General features: G+C 41.4%; 1 long non-coding RNA gene across 2 annotated transcripts; it reads left to right on the plus strand.

The window, feature by feature from the left end:
- The first annotated feature begins 2,969 nt into the window (after nt 1-2,969).
- On the plus strand, nt 2,970-11,536 carry LOC138772049 (uncharacterized). Of its 2 annotated transcripts, XR_011359701.1 has the most exons (4): nt 2,970-3,051; nt 3,788-3,935; nt 9,850-9,936; nt 11,406-11,536. It is a non-coding gene; the product is annotated as an uncharacterized lncRNA (long non-coding RNA). The 2 variants fall into 2 exon arrangements; XR_011359702.1 differs by lacking the exon at nt 9,850-9,936.
- Nucleotides 11,537-13,950: the final 2,414 nt, after the last annotated feature.

The raw sequence follows: 13,950 nt of genomic DNA on the forward strand, positions 1-13,950 counted from the left end.
ACAGTATATGCAGTACACCACAGACATCATGTGAGTTGAGTCTAAGGGTTTTTCTACCACTGTCACAAACCCATTCAGATGAGCAAAACTGATTTTTAGGGTGCGTGCACATGTTGTGGATCTGCTGCAGATTTTCTGCAACTAATCTATAGTAGATCTGCAACTAAACTTAAAGGGGTAGTCTTGGGGAAAAGAAAAAAAAAAAACATTTTTCGTTTAAATTATCCGGTGTCAGGAAGTGCCAGAGATTTATAATTTACTTCTATTTAAAAATCTCAAGTTTTCCAGTACTTATCAGCTGCTGTATGCCCTGCAGGAAGTGGTGTGTATTCTTTCCAGTGTGACACAGTGTTCTCTGCTGCCACCTCTGTCCATGTCAGGAACTGTCCAGAGCTGTCACAAATCCCCATAGAAAACCTCTCTAGTTCTTCGGACTGGAAAGAATACCCCATTGCCTGCAGGACATACAGCAGCTGATGAGTACTGGAAGACAAGATTTTTTTTTATAGAAGTAAAGGAAAAATCCCTGGCACTTTCTAGTACCTGTTTATTTGAAAGACTTTCTTTTTGCTTGAGTACCCCTTTAAGCCCTTAACAATGCATGACGGCTATACTCGTCATGCCACCGTTAAGGAGATGCAGAGAGGGCTCACAGAGCGTCCCTCTCTGCAGCGTGCACCAAGGACCGAACGCATTAGTCGCTGACAGCTGCATCTAACTAGCGTTACAGCCCCATCCCGGGTGTCTAGTAGGGAAGATCACCCTCCCGCGATGCGCTAGCAGAGGGACTATCCCTTCTGCCTACCCATCCAGGCTCGGTAATAGATTGCTTCTGGCTCCAACAGCCCTAAGCAATCTATCACTGATCTCATTGATCAGTGTATCGTAAGTACACTGCAGTGATCTCTATGAGAGATCACTGCAGTAATAATAAAAGTCCCCCTGGGAGACTAAAAGTTAAAGTAAAAAAATGATAAAGTTTTTTTCATCAATAAAAAAACCCTCCCCTAATAAAAGTTTGAATCGCCCCCCTTTTCCTAGTTTATAAATAAAAATAAATAAACAAACATACATATTTGGTATCGACGCTTGCGTAATCGCCCGAACTATTGAATTTTCACATTCCTGATCTTGCATGGTAAACTGCATAAGCGCAAAAACACGCCAAAGTGCAAAATTGCGCATTTTTGTAACATAAAATCCAGAAAAAAATGTAATAAAAAGTGTTTAAAAAGTCCCATATATGCAATCAAGGTACGGACAGAAAGTACACATCATGGCGCAAAAAATGACACCTCACACAGCCCCATAGTCCAACAAATAATAGTGTTAAAAGGATGGGAATAGAGCAATTTGAAGAACTTTTATTTTTTTTTAAAGGTTTTAATTTTTTAAAAGCCATCAAATAAAATAAAAATTGTACAAGTTACATATTGTTGTAATCGTACCGATTTGAGGAACATAAATAACAGGTTAGTTTTACCATGGGGCAAACGGTGTCGACACAAAACCCCCCGAAATAAAAACAAAATTGCCCTTTTTGTTCAATTTCACTGCACAAACAATTTTTTTCCGTTTGTGCAGCATATTTTATGAAAAGCAAAGTAGGTGAATGCAAAGCACAATAAATATCACAAAAAATAAGGGCTCATGTGGGTCTGTAGGTGAAATAATGCAAGAGCTATGGGCTTTTAAACACAAGGAGGAGAAAATAAAAGAGCAAAAACGAAAATTGGCTCCGTCCTTAAAGGGTTAAAGGGGTACTCCAGAGACTAAAATTTATTTTAAATACATTGCTTTAATAAAGTAATATACTTTGCTTATAACTTTATTTTAAAAAGTTTTTGTTTTTTTTATTTACCTGTATACTTGACTGGCAGCAGTAATAGATGACACAGCCTTCTTTGCTGCCACCAAAGTTTATGATCAAAACTGCAGGGCTATCTAAGCCCTGAAGTGTGTGATCCCCTGCTGTGATCTAGCATTGTTGTACAGCACTATACAGAGCAGGGTCCCCTTCCCCCTATGTACTGTATATTCTTTCATATACATTACATATGGGGGAGACTGCCAGACATGATCGCTATGTGCTTCAGTATCTTTACAGTGGGCCGTAATTGTTATCAATGTTTACTGTGCCAAAAGCTAGAAGCAGAACAAGTGTTGATATCCCACATACAGTGATCTTGTTGGGCAGTGTCCCCCCTCACCATGGATCAGGATCCTGTTCTGTATAGAACTGGGCAAGGGATCATCTGTGTAGGGCTTTGATAGCCCTGCAGTTCCTAACACAAACGTTGGTGGCACCAGAGGGAGCTGTTTTAGCCCCTTACTCCTCTGCCAGTCAATGGAAGTTTATATGTAAATAACAAAAAATAAATTTTTAGGCTATGTTCAGAGGGATGGCCGTTAAAACAATGTCTGTTCTTGCGTTAAAATAATGCACCGCACTGAACTCTATGGGGAATAACAGACGTTGTTCGCACACTTTATTGAGCAATGGCCGCTGTTCCCCAACGGCCGCACAAATGGTTGACTTGTCGATTATTTGCGGCTGCTAATGCAGGAACAACGGCCATTGCTCCCGCTCTGTCCACACAATTATGGCCGTTCTGACAGCCGTACATTGAATGGACTTCAATGGTTAATGGGATTACAGGCACACTCAAATGTCAAACAGCGTTCGTTGTTTATACATTGTGTGAACGTAGCCTTAAAGAAAAAAAAAACATGATATTACAAAGTAATATAACGTTATTAAAGCAATGTATTGGCAAAAAAAACAACATTTTTTGTTTAGTCTCCCGAGTACCCCTTTAAATACATTAATTCGCTTTGGTGCAGAAACAATGCACCACATTTTCCAAAACTGATCTGCAACAGCTCTACCAACCACCAACAGCTCTACCAGCCAACAGCAGCTCTACCAACCACCAACAGCAGCTCTACCAACCACCAACAGCAGCTCTACCAACCACCAACAGCTTTACCAACCACCAACAGCTCTACCAGCCTGCAGCGGGTCTTCTTCCAAAACGCTCTTAAACCCAGGTACCACTGTATATTGATTTGTGTTGATGCACATTTTTTGCAACTGATCTGCGGTAGATCCATAGGACACGAATGTACCGCTAGGTTGTGTTTCCACATTTGTTTTTTTAAAAATGCAGATAAAACGCAATGAAAAAAAAAAATAATTGGTTTTAAAAAACACAGTGAGGCTAAATTCACATGTTCAGTAGTTTTCAGAACCGTATGTGATGTCTGCATTTGTCCGCAATCTACAAAATATTTGTCCGTATTGCATCCGTAATCCATATTTTTTGCAGATTGCGGATACGCTCTGTAGTAGAGCTTGTCAGCAGTTTTTGTGCATTGTGGATCAGTAAATATATGGACAGAGTGAAAGGCACAATTGAAAGCAATGGGCCCTGAATTTGTCTCTAGTTGAGGATCTGCAATTACGGACAAACTTACAGAACGCATAAATGTAGCCTAAGGTTGTGTTCACACTTACTACAGATTTTCTGCAACTGATGGTTAATACAATGATTTGTTTAGGTGCAGAAACACTGTACTTTTTCTGCGACCAATCTGCAGCAGATCCACAGCTTGTGAAAATACCTTTGAAGTTAATTTGCCATTTGTTATGTGAACCCAATCTAATGGCATTATTACACGGATCGATAATAGGCCAAATGAGGCCAATTTGGTAGATTCGGCCGATTACCGCTCTGTGAGACAACGTTCAGCTGATGAAACGATCATGGGCTGATCGTTTCTTTAGGTCCAGACCTAAAATCATCAGAAGCTTGGCATACAGACAGGACCACGTCCAGTGATTGGCTGAGCGGCCATGGCCTTTCAGTGTAGAAACGGGAACAGAAGGTAGAGCTACAGACACCGGGGAAGGCCCGAGGACACCAGGGAACATGGTAAGGCAAATAAATACACTAAAGGCAAGGGCTGCACAGACATCACTAACAATGTCCATGCAGCCCTTGCTGCCCAATAGTCGGCCTGTGTAATTGTTCAGTAAAAGAGCGCCAATCAAGCAGATCAGCACACGTTTACAGTTTATGATCAGGCCCTAATGCTGGGTTTACACGGCAATCCGGGCGGCGGGGGTGGTGATCGAGCCGGCGCAGGGGGCTGCGGATGAGCTGGGGGCCGGGCTGCGGATGAGCGGGGGGCCAGGCTGCGGGCGGCCGGACTTTCGCGACGACTGTTTACGCGGAACGATCGGCGAATTTTTTGCGAACATGAACGATTTCTCGCTCGTCGTTCGATCGTTCGCTGCGTTTACACGTAAGATAATCGTTCGAATTCGATCGTTATCGTGCAAATTCGCACGATAATCGTTCCGTGTAAACGCAGCATTAGGCTATAATCACTCACCGCCTTTTGTTGGCCATTTGACGGCCATCTTTTAGGGTCACCATCATTTTGAGTCCACTAACTTGTGAGACCAAATATCATTATGAAATAACGGCAATTATTTGAACTCAAAGTGATGGCCGTCAAGCGACCAAAAAAAGACAGGATGTGAACATAGCCAAATAGTGATAAGACCATTCTGACATGTCGACATGTGGCCGATACCATGCCTCCATATAGTCACCAATTTACAGGCATGTGGGAACTAGGGTTAAGAAAGATTCCGAAATAATGCTAATAATAAAGACTTAAACTCATACGGACACTGCGCACAAAGGTTATAATTTATGTTCTTTTTCCTGTGTACAGCCGCTGCAATGGTAAATCCACAGCGTTATCATAAGAATATCTTCCCACAATCCCCCAGCGAGTGCTGAGAATAGTAAAGCGCTCCTATCTCAGTGAACGTGCGCTCTTATGCACTTATCTCTCAATATACTGTCAGGGGAATTTCCTTTCTGCTGTCTGAACCTGTTTAATCTTTGACAATATGTCAAGTAGCTGAGCGGATCTAACTATTACATTAATGTGGAGTTTTTACATATTCTCAGGAATCTATCTAAACATAGGCTGATGCAGGAGTGTAATGCGGCTGAGGGATTTATTATCTGCTAATAGATTTACTGTTCTGTAATATACAGTAGATCACTAGCCAGGGCCTAAGTACCAGATGCGGGTGGAGTCACACATAGTGCTCCTTTATGGAGCCTATTAGGTGGCTGGGTAATAATGATGCTATGGCTCCAGGAACGTTTATTATTACACGGGGAGATGTGCGGGTGACAACTGATGATTTTTCAGCATGTGAGAATTAAAGGGGTAGTCCACCCAAAAAAATTTTCTTTCAAATCAACTGCTGCCATGAAGTGACAGAGATTTGTAATTTACTTCTATTAAAAAATCCCAAGCCTTCCAGTACTTATCAGCTGCTGTATGCCCAACAGGAAGTTGTATTATTTCCAGTCTGGAGAGCAGGAGGGGTTTTCTATGGGGATTTGCTCCTGCTTTGGACAGTTCCTGACATGGACAGAGGAGGCAACAGAGAGCACTGGGTCAGACAGGAAAGAAAACACTACTTCCTGCTGGACATACAGCAGCTAATAAGTACTGGAAGACTTAAGATTTTTTAATAGAAGTGAATTACAAATCTCTGGCACTTTATGGCACCAGTTGATTTGAAAGAAAAAATTTTTGGGTGGACTACCCCTTTAAGCGATCCGCTCAATCGCTGATCGCTGGCCCTATAACATGGAACAGTGCCAGCCTGTTTGGCTGATAACCGATGCCTGTTAGGCTGTGTTGGCTCTTGCCAAGAAAACGAGTATCTAAAATGCCATGTGTGAATATGGCTTAAAGGGGATCTACAAGTTAGAGATTGCGGGGTATTTGTGGTAAGAGATTATGGCTGAATTTAAAATCAAGAAACCAGTGATCTTGAGATCGCCAGGGGTATGGAGGTCAGACCCCCTGCGATCTCTTACTTGTCCCTTATCCTGTGGAGACAAGTCAGTTTTAATCAGAGAAGCCCTTTAGGCTGTGTTCACACACTGTCAAAATGACAGCCGTAATTTAGTGGATGGCCGTCATTTAACAGCAAATAATGTCTGTTAAAGGGGTACTCCAGTTCTAATTTTAATCAAAAAAACTGGTTTTACAAAGTTGAATTGAATTGTAAATTACTTCTATTAAAAAATCTCCAATTTCTTGTACTTATCAGCTGCAGTATGTCCTGCAGGAAGTGGTGTATTCTTTCCAGTCTGACACAGTGCTCTCTGCTGCCACCTCTGTCCATGTCTGGAACTGTCCAGAACAGCAGCAAATCCCCATAGAAAACCTCTCCTTCTGTAGACAGTTCCTGACATGGACAGAGGTGGCAGCAGAGAGCACTGTGTCAGACTGGAAAAAATACACCACTTCCTGCGGGACATACAGCAGCTAACAAGTACTGGAAGACTTGAGATTTTTAAATAGAAGTAAATTACAAATCTATATAACTGAAAGAAAAAGACTTTCACCGGAGTACCCCCTTTACAGGGCTTTATATACTGATTTTGATTTTTTTTTTTTTTTTTATTAAAGTATTGTATTGCCCCCCAAAAGTTTTTTACATTTACTACTGCTTCAAGGTTTCACTTCCTGGACAACATGGTGATGTCACTTCCTGGATAACATGGTGATGTCACGCCCCGACTCCCAGAGCTGTGCAGGCTGTGGCTGCTGGAGAGGATGATGGCAGGGGGACACTGAGGGACACAGGGCACTGGAGGGACACTGAGCATTCCTCTGCCAACATCCTCTCCAGCAGCCACAGCCCGCACAGCTCTGGGAGTCGGGGCGTGACATCACCATGTTATCCAGGAAGTGACATCACCATGTTATCCAGAAAGTGACATCACCATGTTATCCAGGAAGTGACATCACCATGTTATCCAGGAAGTGACATCACCATGTTATCGAGAAAGTGACATCACCATGTTATCCAGGAAGTGACATCACCATGTTCTCCAGGAAGGGACATCACCATGTTATCCAGGAAGTGACATCACCATGTTATCCAGAAAGGGACATTACCATGTTATCGAGGAAGTGACATCACCATGTTATCCAGAAAGTGACATCACCATGTTATCGAGGAAGTGACATCACCATGTTATCCAGGAAGTGACATCACCATGTTATCCAGGAAGTGACATCACCATGTTATCCAGGAAGTGAAGCCTTGATGCAATTGTAAGTGCAGGGAAAAAAGCACTTTATGTACATTTCCTGTAATAAGTGTATATTGGGGATTTGTATAACTTTTGGGGGGCAATACAATACTGTAATAAAATATTTTGCCGCACTTCTCCTTTTTCCAGTAAATTATGCCAGATTTCTGTAGCATTTCCATACTAAAACTGCCCTATTGTGTAGTGAACACCCACACAGCCCCTGAACTGCCGCAGTATAGCAGGCATACACTGTATTTGTTCACATGGCCTATTTCACTATACACAGCATTTTCCATTAGATGTCATGGCATGCGCAGTATTCCCCATAGACGCACTGTTCGAGTATTTCAAGGGGAAAATAGGTTGCCTTACGAGCAGCAATGTAATAGGGTGCCCTATATGACTGTGCAGTATATGGCGACATTGACGTTTATGAAGCCTACGTACGCCTTGATCCTGGTACTTTTCTGTACTTATAATATAAAAGCACACGGTAGCTGATTCATTACCATACTGCTGAGAAAGTCATGGTGTGCAGTACTTTTATGGTGTCAGATCAGTATGTCTACTATGACTCAGTATGTGAACGCTTCATGAAGGCGTCAAGCATCCTTCCATATTCCGATTATTTTTTGTTTCTATTCATTAAAAGGATACAGTTTCACTAAACAGCTGAAGTTAGGGGTCAGATTACCTAAAATAGGGTCCGATAATTGGATTTCTATGCAGAGGCCTGGCTCTGAGCGGCCCCCTCGCCCTCCCACCCTATTTCCTATTGTGTGCTGGGAGGGTAAGGTGACTGTATCATTTATTTAAAGTTGTTTTGAAACATCAGGTCTGTGGGTGGGAAATCTGGGTGTGTGGATGGGAACAAGCCATTTTGTTCTTTGTAAAAAAGCGTCTAGGAGGAGGGGGCAAGCTGGGGGGGAGAGACCCCCGGCTCACAATAACCCTTTGTCTGCTCTTTTCCATTGGTCACATGTAAACAAAGGATGGAGGAGAATTTAGTGACACAAGTCCCTTTCCCTCCTCCCACCTCATGCAGACCCCTCGCTCCTGCGGCTTCACAGCATGAACTTCACCTCCAGCCCTCTAATAACCAATTAACAGTCAAACACTAAGTCATAAATGCATTAAGTGGCTCCAGAGCTGTGTACACCTCCACACCGCTCACTGCAGACCCCTAGGACTGTGCTCGGCACAATTCACCACCACGGGTTCACACAAGGCGATCTTCTTGTAGTTTTACTTTTTAAAAAAAAAATGAAGAAAAGTAGAAAAAAAAGTTTGTCTACCATAGTTATTTTCCTCGAAGTCAAAGTGAAACAAAGTTATTGCATTGATTGTAATTGAAAATTAATAAACTTAAAGGGGTAGTTCACAAAAAAAATTCTTTAAAATCATCTGGTGCCAGAGATTTTTAACTTACTTCTATTTAAAAATCTCAAGTCTTGCAGTACTTATCAGCTGCTGTATGACCTGCAGGAAGTGGTGTATTATTTCCAGTCTGACACAGTGCTCTCTGCTGCCACCTCTGTCCATGTCAGGAACTCTGGAGATTGGGATTGGGACCTCACCTACAAAAAGAATATTGATAAAATAGAACGGGCCCAAAGACGGGTTACAATAATGGTGGAGGGTGTCAGGCATAACACCTACCAGAAAAGGGTCTAAATCTGTATAGTCTCTAGGAAAGAAGGGAAAGGGGGGACATGATGGAAGCCTTTATATATGTTACAGGACTAAATAAGGTTCAGGAGGGAAGTGTTTTTAGAAAAAAAAAAAAATCCCCAAGAACAAGAGGACATAGTGAAAGTTTATTGGGGGAAAGATCAGAAGCAACGTGAGAAAATACTACTTTACTGTAAGAGTAGTAGATGCTTGGAACAAAGTTCCAGCAGATGTGGTTGCCAAATCTACAATAACTGAATGTAAACTTGTCTGGTATATATCCTATGATAGGGCCCGTTCCCACTGAGTAAAAGAGGCTGAACTTACAAGCGGAGTCCGCACAGCGGATTCTGCTTGGAATTCTGCCTGTCCAATTACTTCAATGGGATTACTTGTGCACCTCTGCTCTCTGCTTAAAGAATGAACATGTTTGGTTTGTTTTGGGGTTTTTTTGTTTTTTTTGGGGGGGGCAGAAAAACACCAAAAAAAAAAAAGCTGTGTCTTGGGGCAACCTTAAGCGATGAAAACTCCAAAACACTGCAGCAGATTTTAGCTGAGACTTTCAGGTTTGGCGTTTTGCGCAATTTTGAAAAATTGCAGGTGGGGAATTTGGCTTTTTTTTTAGAAGATTTTTTTCTCCTAGAGAGACTTCCATAAGGGAGAAAAAGAACCACAAAAACATAGAAGACTGTCAACCTATACATATTGGTGTTTCTTTAAGAGAAATCCTAGATTCGCATGACTTGTAAGAATAAAAACACCATTACTAATTTACACTAAAACAAGAAAAACTGCCAGTTTTTGTAGCAATTTTTTAACCCCCTAAAAAAACGCTGATGAAAAACCTTAAACCTATAGAGCAACCCAAAATACTGTGTGTGAACATAGACTAAGGGCAGTTGCAGTTTTTTACGCAGTTTGTCAAGCTGTAACATAATATTGAGAGGGGCGAATATCTATAAAAAAGAATCTATGTTTCCTCTTTTTCATCCGGCATGCTCACATCATCCATTTTTTTTATAATTTGTAGTCAGGAAGAGATTACAAATGGCCGACACATACAAAAAAAAAACTGATGCCTCTTGTAGCTTCGTACTCAATAATTACAATCAAAAAGGTAAAAACACCTTCAATTTACTCCTGACTTTGTCAAAAACCCTCCCTCAGAACAGCATGTGTCACCCCAGCTATTGCTTCTGTTTTACACTGTGTGAACATAGCCCGAGGCTTCTTTCACAACACTTTTTTTTAATAGAAAAATCTCTTCAAGAAAAAAAAGATAAATGTTAAAACAGCAAAAACAGATACTATCACATATAAATTATTCTGATGCTGGTTTCAGATGAGAGACGACATATACACATATGCAGTTGGACATATTGGACAGACCTTTATAACAGAAGCCTATGTATCTGTCAAGTGTATACAACTATACATCATAAGGGTCTATGCTCGGGAGATGTATGCATCCAATGGAAAGAGAAAAACTTATTAAATAAGCCATAGGCTGATATCACCCATAGCAATTTCCAGAGGGGGGGGGGGGACTGTGTTGTTTGTTTTTTTTTTGGGGGGGGGGGGGGGGTTACCAGCTTTTTCCTTTTTTTTAGGCTATGTTTTAAAAAAAATATATATATATATTAGTATATATACTGTAATAACGGACGTCATTTGGTGTTAAATGTCAGCCGTCCAATAAAAATGTCTGTATTTTTCATGGTGTGAACATATAACTTATACTGAAAACTGACATGACAATATGTTAACTGGAAGTCAACAGGGGAATATATATAACATTACATGTGTGTGTGTGTGTGTGTATATATATATATATATATATATATATATATATATATATATATGTCTCCCACTATCTCTATATTTTTTCCCTATTTAAAAATGCAATTTTTTTGTGCTTTTTTTGTATTTTCAATGACAAATCCTTAATGAACAGTCAATAGACCACATGATTTCTAGTTAAAAAAAAAAAAAACATACAGGACAAACACAAAAAAAACTGCATTAATAAGCCAATACATGAAACTCTACAAAAAAAAAATCACAACAATAAAGAGTGTGAAGGAGGCCTAAAATTAGCAGCTACAGTAACATGCAGCTATATGCTAAACTTTTCTGCCTGTACATTTACAGGTGTTCTATTTCATATATTTAATCTAATCTGTAGAAATCTTCACACACACACACACACCCCATGGGGCATTCTGTCCTCATGGCCCAGCAGCTGAGGGGTTGGATGTTAATGTTATCTTTTACAAGGATTAGATTAGAGCAGGGTATAGTATGGCTATAGTAGTTCTAGGATGGGATTTTATCAGTGTTTATATTACACTGTAATGTGTCTTTAAATTATCTCCAGACTTGAAGATGGAGCAACTTACTTACTTAGAATTCAGGTTATTGTTGGTTATATCTGCTAATATATATAGTAGATAAATATAACATAATAAAATAATAAATATAAAATAATAAAAAAATGAATAAATGAAATATATATATGTATATATATATATATATATATATATATATATATATATATATTCTTTTCTCTTTTTTTTCACCAACTAGGTTTACCTACACGATTTCTACATGTTTAAACTGGGCGGTTTTAGTCCAAGCCTGAAATTCCAATTCTGTTTATTGGAGAGAGAAAAAAAAAGTCACCAAATGTCTGAGGCTGGTTCCAGGGAGAGAGGAAATTCACGGCAAAATAAAAACACATGTAATTTACAAAAGAGGATTTGCCTGTGGGCTAGTAAATGAGAGCTCTTGCTATTGATCCAGGATTAAATGCTTATGGGGGGTGGGCAAATCATTGGGAGACTGGGGAAAGGGGGTTGAGATGGGAAGAAAAAAAAAACAGAAACAAAGAGGATCGCTTAGAAAAAGTGTGTGTGTGTCAATAAGTTCATGTTAGACACACACACACACACACACACACACTGCATACACATAAGTAGTTACAGATGATTATTTTTATAGAAAGTATATATATATATATATATATATATATATATATATATATATATACACATAGTATATAATATATATATAGAGAGAGAGAGAGTATACGCACACACATATATATATATATATATATATATATATATATATATATATATATAATATAACAAATATACAAAAGTAGTCAATATTTTTAGCCCCTTTGTGTAGCCTTTTTTAGTTTTAAGTGATTTATTGGCTCTTTTTTTCACTATTTTTGTGCCATTTTTCTATCCATATTTGCAGCCATTTTTTGGAATACAGCAAAACCTATAGTTTAAAAACCAGCTAACTTGGGCTGTACTCTGTACAGTGTATGGCCAAATCAGGTTTGCTTTTGAGTCAAAAAAGAGGGGCAAGTCAATAAATTTTATGGCTGTAAAATTATTGTATGGATAAACAACTGGCATCTGGGCCATCCTCACCTGTAAGGCCTCAATCACACGTTCATAGTCTGCCGATTGCACTTTGGATGTGCATTCGTAGTGGTTCGCAATTCACAGACGGACGGGTGACCGAGGCCTAATACTGCCGTTTGGGAGGAAGAAAGGGCAAAAATTCAAACTAGGAACATAAACATTTAAATAGAAGTAAATTACAGATCTTTATTACTTTATTTGAAACCAATTATTTCTCTTCGGTGTACCTATGAAGTCTTCAGTTATTTTCAGTACCTGTAAATGCTTACTTGCAAACATTACAATGCTCCTAAGGGATATCCAATAGGGATGGTCCGAACCTGGCGAGGTTTGGGTTTGTACGAACCTGAACTCTCGGCAATGATTCCCGCTGTCTGCCCGCTCGGTGGAGAGGGTGGATACAGCCGGAGGGCCGCCTGAAAAACTGGAATACAGCCATAGCCATAGGCTGTATCCCAGTTTTCCAGGCGGTCCTCCCGCTGTATCCACCCGCTGCAGGGAGCGGCCAGACAGCGGGAATCTGATGCCGAGCGTTCAGGTTCATACGAACCCAAACCTCGCCAGGTTCGGACCATCCTTAATATCCAACTTTCTGCATCCCTGGTATATAAATCTAGTGTGTGTATGTGTGTGTGTGTCAGTCTTCACTAAAATTCTGGTATTCCATTCAGGAGGATCAACGGTACAAGAAAACATAACATTGGTAAATGGAATTATGGTAGACCAGCTAAATCAGTATGTATGTTGCAGTGAAATGATAGAATCAGGAATTTGATCAAATCCCGGGAAATGATGAAATGACCGCGCCGTTCCATCATTTCCCTAGGGAACTGATCAAATCACTGACCCTTTTGCGGGAAATGATGGAATGAACTCTATCATTTCCCCCTGCGACATAGAATTTGCTTACCGTATCACCTCTCTGCTCCTGCCCAGCCTGTCTCTACTCCCTGTGTGCCGCCACTCTACTCCCCGTGTGCCGCCACTCTGCTCCCCGTTCTGCTCATTTCCCCTGCTACACGCCTCCTGTTCCCCCGGCCTGTCCGCTCTGCTCCCCATCCGCCCCGCCACCATATGCCTGCCGGGAGGTGTGCCACTCTGCTCCCTGTCCGCCCCGCCCTGCAACATGCCTCCTGCTTCCCCGGCCTGTCCGCTCTGCTCCCCATCTGCCCCATCGCCGTATGCCCCTCTGGAGGTGTGCCGCTGTGCTCCCCATCCGCCCCCCGTCCCGTACGCCCTGCCGCCATATGCCTACCAGAAGGCGTGCCGCTCTGCTTCCCTGTCTGCCCCCGCTGCCATATGCCTGCTAAAAAGTGTGCCGCTCTGCTCCAGGGGCGATTAACTTTACCATAGGCCCTGGGCTGTTCAACATGCCTGGGCCCCCCGACCCCACTGTAACTATGGCAGCACTAGCCTGGTGCTCATAGGACAGGACAGATAATGTCATGGTTTGTGCAAAATCGAGGTAAAAAAGGATTTTTGCAAATCATGGCAGAACTGTAGCCAGGAGACAATACTCTACTAAAAGTATAAGTCTGTTTGGGTGGCCATGGGCCCCCCAGGAACTCAGGGCCCCGGGCTACCACCCAAAAAGGACCTATTATAATCCACTACTGCTCTGCTCCCCCGTCCGCCTCCATATGCCTCCCGGGGAGGGGTGTGCCGCTCTGCTCCCCCCGTCCGCCTCCGCA

Source organism: Dendropsophus ebraccatus, chromosome 14 (genome assembly GCF_027789765.1).
Source record: "Dendropsophus ebraccatus isolate aDenEbr1 chromosome 14, aDenEbr1.pat, whole genome shotgun sequence".
NCBI lineage: Eukaryota > Metazoa > Chordata > Amphibia > Anura > Hylidae > Dendropsophus > Dendropsophus ebraccatus.